At 44.5% G+C, this 8361-nt stretch overlaps 1 protein-coding gene across 1 annotated transcript in view; it reads right to left on the reverse strand.

Annotated features, from left to right (window-relative positions):
* The window catches only part of NFYB (nuclear transcription factor Y subunit beta), a 138120-nt gene extending 130529 nt beyond the window's left edge, over window positions 1-7591 (reverse strand). The window contains exon 1 of the mRNA XM_056114495.1: window positions 7580-7591. The gene's annotated coding sequence lies outside the window, so the exon portion shown is untranslated. The remainder of the gene's footprint in view (window positions 1-7579) is intronic.
* Between the last annotated feature and the right edge of the window lie 770 nt (window positions 7592-8361).

Consider the following 8361-nt stretch of genomic DNA (forward strand, 5'->3'; position numbering starts at 1 on the left):
CCGAGAGGGGCGGAGGAATCGAACCCAATTTGGCCGGGCTGGCTGCATGCAAGGCAAACGCCCTACCGCTGTGCTGTCGCTCCAGCCCAGATAAATTTAAGTCTTTGAAAAATAAATAAATGACATGGGAGCCAGCCACCCTCAGTTCAAACCAGGAACAGGAAGATCTAGGATCAATTCCGGTTTCGCTCTGTGAGGTTTCCACAAGCCCTTCATCATTGACTTATAACCTTCTGCTGTCTGGGGAGCTTGGATTTCTGCTCTGGGAAAAATAAAAGGGACAGCTTCCGCTCCATGTCAGCTGCTTCATAGGGTGTAAGACTTTAGAGGATAATAATAATAATAATAATAATAATAATAATAATAATAATGTTACATGGCACTTCTTTCATCTGTAGGATCTAAGAGAGATTTATGATTATTAATTGGCACTCATGTAACTCCCCAGCCTGTGGGAGGGTTTACTGGAGTAGAGCTAGTGCACGCAAAGATTCACCAGACCAATGGCTCTGACATGGCGGGGAATTATCTTTCCCGCTGGGCTTTGGAAGGGCGCCCTGCGAAGTCCTCACAGGGTGAAGAGAGGAGTGTGACGGCCTGATGCAGTGCCTTGGTCTTGTGTGTGGATCTCCACAATCATACCAAAAAATGTGAAAGATGTGAGTACACATAGTCTTAAAGAAGTTCTTTAAGAGAGCACTTTAAGACAAGTAGGGGGGCTGGAGTGACAGCACAGCGGGTAGGGCATTTGCCTTGCACTGGCCAACCTGGGTTCGATTCCAGCATCCCATATGGTCCCCTGAGCACCGCCAGGAGTAATTCCTGAGTGCAAAGCCAGGAGTAACCCCTGTGCTTTGCAGGGTGTGGCCCAAAAAGGAAAAAAAGAAAAAAAAAGGAAAGTAGGGTGCTTATCTTGTACATGTCCAACCGGGTTTGATCCCTGACATTCAATGCCCGCCCCCCTCTCCCCCGCCTGCCCCAGCACTGCCAGGTGTAATTCCTGAGTGCAGAGCCAGGAGTAAGCACTGAGTATCAAGGGGTGTGACTCCCTCCCACCCCATCCAAAAGAAAAAAATTCCCCCAAACAAAATAGAAAACCCACAATAAATAATTCCTCATGCACTTTTTACTTTCAGCAAGCAGCTTAAGGTGAGTTTGTTTTACACCTGCCAGAGAAAGAAGCTCTGAGTAACGCAGTCGGGCATAGGGCGGACAAGGTGGGCTTTCCCAGACAGCTCGTTAAGAGGTGACTGGGAGCCCTTTTGAATCAGGTTCTGAGCAGCGTCCAGGGACATGCATTGTTGACAGTTAGGGTGAATGACTAACTTGGAAAAGGGGAAAACCCAAATTCTGAGCCACAGTGAGGTTTTCCCCAGATTTACACGGGCTTAACGACGTCATTAAGATAATACCTCAAAATCTGAATACCTGAATCATTCTCAACCCTTTGAATCTTTTTACTCATCTAATTTCCCACAACCACACTGCTTGAAGTGGAGGTACTCTCCTTAATATCGCCATTTTACAGATGAATAAACCAAGGCACAAAGGTAATTGAACTGGCCTCAGGGCATGTTGCCACCTCAGATGACTTCCTGCTTCCCAGGACAGACTCCCTCATTCCTGCTCCCCTCCCTACCCCGTGGGACCCCACTGATTGTCAAAGGTAGGAAGCGGGATGAGTTTGTGGTACCAGCTCAGATGTTTACAGATCAGGAGCCCCTGCACGTTTGAAGGCAGAGAGGCTTGGATAGTTTTGGGTCCCAGGTAGGGATGTGGGATCTCCCAAGTCGACTTACTGTAGACGCGTCTGGTAAAAGTGAACTGTGACAGAAATGGAGCAGCACTTCTCTACGTCTTCCGAGGTTGCAGGAAGTCTCAAGTCTGGGGAGCAGCTGAAAAGAGAAGAAAAAGAAGGAGAAACAGCTTATTTTTTTTTTTTTTGATTTTTTTTTTATAACGAGAGGTGGTTTATTTCTTTTTTTTTTTTTTTAAGTGAAACACCATGAGGTACAGTTGTAGATTTACAATTTTTTGTGCTTGGGTTTCGATTATACAATGATGAGATACCCATCCCTCCACCAGTGCCCATTTTCCACCACCATGGATAATATCCCACCACCCCCATCCCCCCATCCCCCCCTGCCTCTGTGGCAGGGCAATCCCCTGTGTTCTCTCTCTCCTTTTGGGTGTTGTGGTCTGCAAAAGAGGCATTGAGTGGCAAACATGTTCAGTCCATAGTCTACTTTCCACATGCATCTCCCCTCCTGGGAGGATCCTCCAAACACCCTTTATTTGGTGCTCCCTTCTCTATCTGAACTGCCCTTTCCTCTAGGATACCCGGCTGGCCTCTAAGTTATGGAGTAATCCTCCTGGTGCTGATCTCAGCTATTCTTGGGTATTAATCTCATACTTTGTTACTTTATATCCCCCAGATGAATGCAATCTTTCTATGTCTATCCCTCTCTTTCTGACTCATTTCGCTTAGCATGATACTTTCCATATTGTACCATTTGTATGTAAATTTCATGACTTCATCTTTTCTAAGAGCTACATAGTACTCCATTGTGTAGATGTACCAAAGTTTCTTTAACCAGTCATCTGTTCTTGGGCATTCAGGTTTCTTCCAGTTTCTGGCTATTGTCAAGAGTGCTGCAATGAACAAACAAGTGCAGATGTCACTTCGACTATACATTTTTGCCTCTCTGGGATATATTCCCAGGAGTGGTATTGCTGGGTCAAATGGGAGCTCAATTTCTAATTTTTTGAGAATCGTCCATACTGTTTTCCAGAAGGGCTGAACCAGTGGACATTCCCACCAACAGTGAAGGAGTGTCCCTTTCTCGCCACATCCACGCCAGCATCGGTTGCTTTTGTTCTTTTGAATGTGGGCCAGTCTCTGAGGTGTGAGATGGTATCTCATTGTGGTTTTGATCTGCATCTCCCTGATGATTAATGATGTAGAGCATTTTCTCATGTGCTTTTTTGCCATTCGGATTTCTTCTTTGAGAAAGTTTCTGTTCATTTCATTGCCCCATTTTTGGATGGGGTTGGATGTTTTCTTCTTGTGGAGTTTAACCAGTATTTTGTATATCCTGGATATCAACCCCTTGTCAGATGTGTATTCGGCGAATATCCTTTCCCATTCTGTAGACTGTCTTTGTATTTTGGTCACTGGAGAAACAGCTTCTTATCTCGAACTTTGGGGCAGTGTGTGGTGGCCTGGACCCTGCCTGCTCAAGGAAGCCATTGTTTTTATTTGTTTGTTTTTGTTTGTTTTTGTGTCACATCCAGTGATGCACAGGGGTTACTCCTGGCTTAATACTCAGGAATTACTCCTGACGGTGCTCGGGGGACCCTATGGGATGCTGGGAATCGAACCCAGGTTGGCTGCATGCAAGGCAAATGCCCACTGTGCTATCGCTCCAGCCCCTCAAGAGAGCCATTGTTAACCATTCACGGGTTTTGAGGTCATGTTGGTAGCTTGAAATCTGCCCAAGTGCGACTATTTGTACTGCTCTAATCAACTACGCCATCATTGCCTCTGACCACCACATGTTTAGGGCTGGCTTACCAGAACCACTTAGACTTGCTTCTCTTCTGAAATGCCAAGTTTGGGTTCAAGCCTTGTGAGAGTGGCACCGTGCCAGCTACTGGGGATGGAAAGACCAGACCCTCAAGGGAGAACACGGGGTGGAGAGAGGCATGTGAGAGGGCTTAAACCCTGAGCCAGGCCTGAGGCCACTCACTTCACACAGGGTTACTCATCTGTAAAGGGAGAAGATAATGCATGTCCCAAAGGGTTTTGCAAGATGATTAATGAGAATAAATAAAGCTCCTGGCACAGCTATACTTATAATAAGTGACAGTTCTAAGGAAGACAGATGTGTAAACAGAGGACTTTATGTGGCTTGCTGTAAGAATAAGAGCTATAACTAGTTTTATATTTAATCTAAGAAGACTTCACAGAGATCATGGTTCCCTCCAGTAGGATTTCAGAGTTTCACGGGTGGGGCTTGGGAGCTGGCTCAAAGGGCTGGAGCATGTGCTTCGCATGCTAGAGCCCTGGGTTCAATCCCTGACACAGCACAGACCCCTGAGCACCGCTGAGCACAAAGCCAGGAATAGCCCAGGGCACCATCAGGTGTGGCCCCAAAACAAAGAAACCAAGCAAAGAAAACTTTCAGAGTAGGGATTTCATAGAGAAAGTCTTCTCTGGTCTTGTCAGAAAGCTACTGCTGTATTTTCTTTATTTCATTTATTTTAGTTTTTGTCTCTGTAGCATGTTGCCTTTCTTTTGTGTCTGTTCCTCACCGTTCATTCTTGAGTGGTAGGGTCAAGAGTGGATTTGGAGATGACATTCCTGGAGCCAAAGCCTAATCTCCGTAACCTGTTTTGTGACCTTTGGCAAGACTCTTAGCTTCCTGGAATCATGGTTTCTAGTTCTATAACACAGGTTGGATGGTTCCAAAGATTAACCAGGACATAGGGCAAAGAACCTGGCACCTACCTGCTTTCTGAACCCCAAAGTGAATCCAACATGAGTTTCATCGCCTCCTAGGTGTTTGCTTCCTGTGCAAAGGCAGACCATATCTTTCCTCGTTTCCTATCTTTTAATGTATTTTCCTCTGCTGGAGCGATAGCTCGGCGGTAGGGCGTTCGCCTTACAAGCGGCCAACATGGCCGACCCGAGTTCGATTCCTCTGCCCCTCTCGGAGAGCCTGGCAAGCTACCGAGAGTATTCGATATGCCAGACACAGTAACAACAAAGTCTCCAATGGAGACGTTACTGGGCCCGCTCGAGCAAATCGACGATCAACGGGAGGGCCTTTACCTTTACCTTCCTCTGCCCAGGAAGTTCTTCTGCTCAGGACCAGAGCAGAACCAATGAGAAGCTAATGTCAGTCTCAGTCTTATCAATCATTAGCAAGGTGATTATGGAAAGATAATTATCCTCTTCAGAGTCAGTTGTTTTTTTTTTTATTGAACTGAGGTCAGACCTGGCTATGCTCAGGGCTTGTTCCTGACTACACTGTATTCGGATAACCCTGGTGATCATGTATGGTGCCCAGTACGAACCTGGATCAAATGCATGCAAGGCAAGCACCCTACCCACTGTACTATTGTTCCAGACCTTCAGGTGTTTTAGCTGTAAAATGGGGGAAAATAACATATCTCACTCATTGGATTGTTGTGATGATTACATTTGTCATGGAAAAACCTAGATTTATGTGGAGCCTGCTAGAGCACTGAAAAATTCTTTCACTTACATTATCTCTGTCTTTATTATTCCTCAAAGTATGGTTCAGATGTAATTTGATTGCTGAAGCCCTCCTCAATTTTCCCACACCGTTGTATGCCTCCCTGATGTGAAGTTGATGTACTACTACACTTTGGGCACCTATTATGATCCAGTCATATCAAGAAAACCACCCCTTTGGTACTGGAGAGATTATATAGCTGGTAGGGTGCTTGCCTGGCACATAGCTGACCTCGGTTTGAATTAAAGTACCCCATTTAGTCCCCCAAGAACTGCCAGGACTGATCCCTGAACACAGAGTTAGGGGTAAGTTCAAGTACTGCTGAGTGTGGATCAAAAACAAAACAAATAAAAAAAAACAAGAAAAGAAAGAAAAAATAAAATAGAATTAAAAAAAATATTTGAATCACATCAAAAAGAATCAACTGCGTAGAAATAAATTTAGTAAAGGAGGTGAAGAACCTACACAACAAAAACTATAAGAAATTCTTTAAAGAAAATTGGGTTGTAGAGATAATAGAGAGAGTAGGACACTTGCCTTGCATACTGCTAACCTGGGTTCAATCCCCAGCATCCTGCACACTGCCAGGAGTAACCCCTGAGCGTCACCAGGTGTGGCCCCAAAACAAACAAACAAAAAAACTAGAAAGAAATAACCGTTACAAACAAGTAGTAAGATACTCTGTGCTCTGTATTGGAAGAATTGGCATGTTAGGATGGCCATTTTACCCAAAGTATAACAGAGATTCAAGGCAAGCCCTACCAAAATGCCAATGTCATTCTTCAAGAAAATACAACAAATATCACTAAACTTTGTATGGAACTATAAATGCCCCTAAAGAATGACAGTTAAAAAAAATCCTGAAAGTATGGTGAAGAAAAAGGAAGAAAAATGTACTTAAAATTCCTGACTTCAAAACAGACTATAAAGTGATAGTAATCAAAATAAGACAGTATTACATTTTTTTCGTTTGCTTTATTTTTGGGTCACACCCTGCTGTGCTCAGGGATTACTCCTGGCTCTGCACTCAGAGATTATCCCTGGTGGGCTTGGGGACCATAGGGGATGCTGGGATGGAACCCAGGTTGGCCATGTGCAAGGCAAGTGCCCTATCTGTTGTACCATCACTCTGTCCTCCAAATGGTATTGAATTTTCAAGACACATAGTTAGGGAGCTGATGTGATAGTATGGTGGATAGGGTGCTTGTGTTACATGTGGTCAAACTGGGTTTGGTCCCTGGCACCACATATGGTAGTGAGCACTGCCAGGCGTAAGCCCCGAGCACAACTGGGTGTGGCCCAAAAAACAAATGAAAAGACACATAGATCAATGAAATAGAACTGAGAACTCCAAAACAAACATATATATATGCATACATACATATATATGTATATCACTATATCACTGTATCACTGTCATCCCATTGTTCATCGATTTGCTCCAGCAGATGTCAGTAACGTCTCCATTCGTCCCAGCCCTGAGATTTTAGCAGCCTCTCCTTACTCATCCTTCCCAACAGTGCTGTATTGGAGGCTCTTTCAGGGTCAGGGGAACGAGATCTGTTATTGTTACTGTTTTTGTCATATCGAATACACCACAAATATGCTTGCCAGGCTCTGTCGTGCAGGCAGGATACTCTCAGTAGCTTGCCGGGCTCTCTGAGAGGGACAGAGAATGTATATAAGAGAATGCAAGCAAGTATGTTAAAACCAAACACATGTGTGCTGCTTTAGGTACATCAGTGAGCTAGACTATATATATATATATATATATATATAGAGAGAGAGAGAGAGAGAGAGAGATCAAATCAATGACAAAGGAACCAAGAGCATACATGGAAAAAGGAAAGTTTCTTGAAAAAATGGTTTGGGGTTTCAGAGTGATGGTACAGCAGGCAAGGTGCTTGCTTTTTGTGTAACCAATATGGCACCTCATATGGTCCCCTCAACAGCCTCCAGGAGTGATCCCTGACCACAGAGCCAGGAGTAATCCCTGAGCACAGTCAGCTGTGCCCCCAAAAAACCAAAAAGGAAAAAAGAAAAAAAGAAAAAAATGGTTCTGGGAAAACTGAAAAGCCAAAAGAATGAAACAAGATCAGTATTATATAACACGTACAAAAGCAATTCAAAATGGATTAAAGGATTTGAAATAAGACCCGAAACCATAAAATTCTTAGAAGAAAATATAGGGGACACTCTCCTCTAAGGGATTATTCACCTTAGAAATCACGATCACGATCATGACCATCCTGTTATTCGTCGATTGCCTCGAGCAGGCCCCAGTAACGTCTCCTTCGTCCTAGCCTTGAGATTTTTTTTAAAAAGGTGCCATATTCAAGGCTCTTTCAGAGTTAGAAGAATGAGACCCATCATTGTTACTGGTATTTGGCATATTGGGTACACCATGGGGAGTTTGCCAGACTCTGCCGTGTGGGCAGGTAGCATTCGGTAGCCTGCCAGTTTGTCCAAAGTAGGAATGAGATAATAAGATGTTGCTTCCGGGAGCTGGGTTTTATAGTCTCTGAGTCTTGGCCGCTGATGGGATTACATGGTCCCCCACACACCACCAGGAATAACCCTGGAGAATCGCTGGGTGGGACCCCTCCCAAAAACAAGTAGCCTCTAATTCTGAGTGAAGTTGTAACTTTGAAGTCAAAGGATGAGTCTCGGTTAGACAGAAACCCCTGGTTCATGTGGAAATTAGATAGAGTGGTCTTCTTCCTCGATCTTCTCTTGAAAGGAAAAAAGTGTGCAGAGTATTTGGAGGCCGAGTGCTTAACCTCAGTCCCCGTAATGGGGCAATGGAGGGGCGTTAGGATTCTGTGGGTAGCAAATGTATATCCTTAATTTAATCACTTAATCACTTAACTTCCCGTTAGTCGTCGATTTGCTTGAGGGGGCGCCAGTAACGTCTCCATTTGTCTCTGTCGCGTGCTAATGTAGCCCAATGGCATCTGTTCACTCTGGGAACATGAAGAGCCTCAAACCGATCGTTCATGATCTTGGCGAAGAAGTCTGACCATCTGGTAGGTGGGCGGCCATGCGGTCTTTTGACATTCCGTGGAATCCAGTCAGTAACAGCTCTAGTCCAGCGGTCGTC

The sequence above is a fragment of the Sorex fumeus genome, unplaced genomic scaffold (assembly GCF_029834395.1).
Source record: "Sorex fumeus unplaced genomic scaffold, SorFum_2.1 ptg000003l, whole genome shotgun sequence".
NCBI classification, from domain to species: Eukaryota; Metazoa; Chordata; class Mammalia; order Eulipotyphla; family Soricidae; genus Sorex; species Sorex fumeus.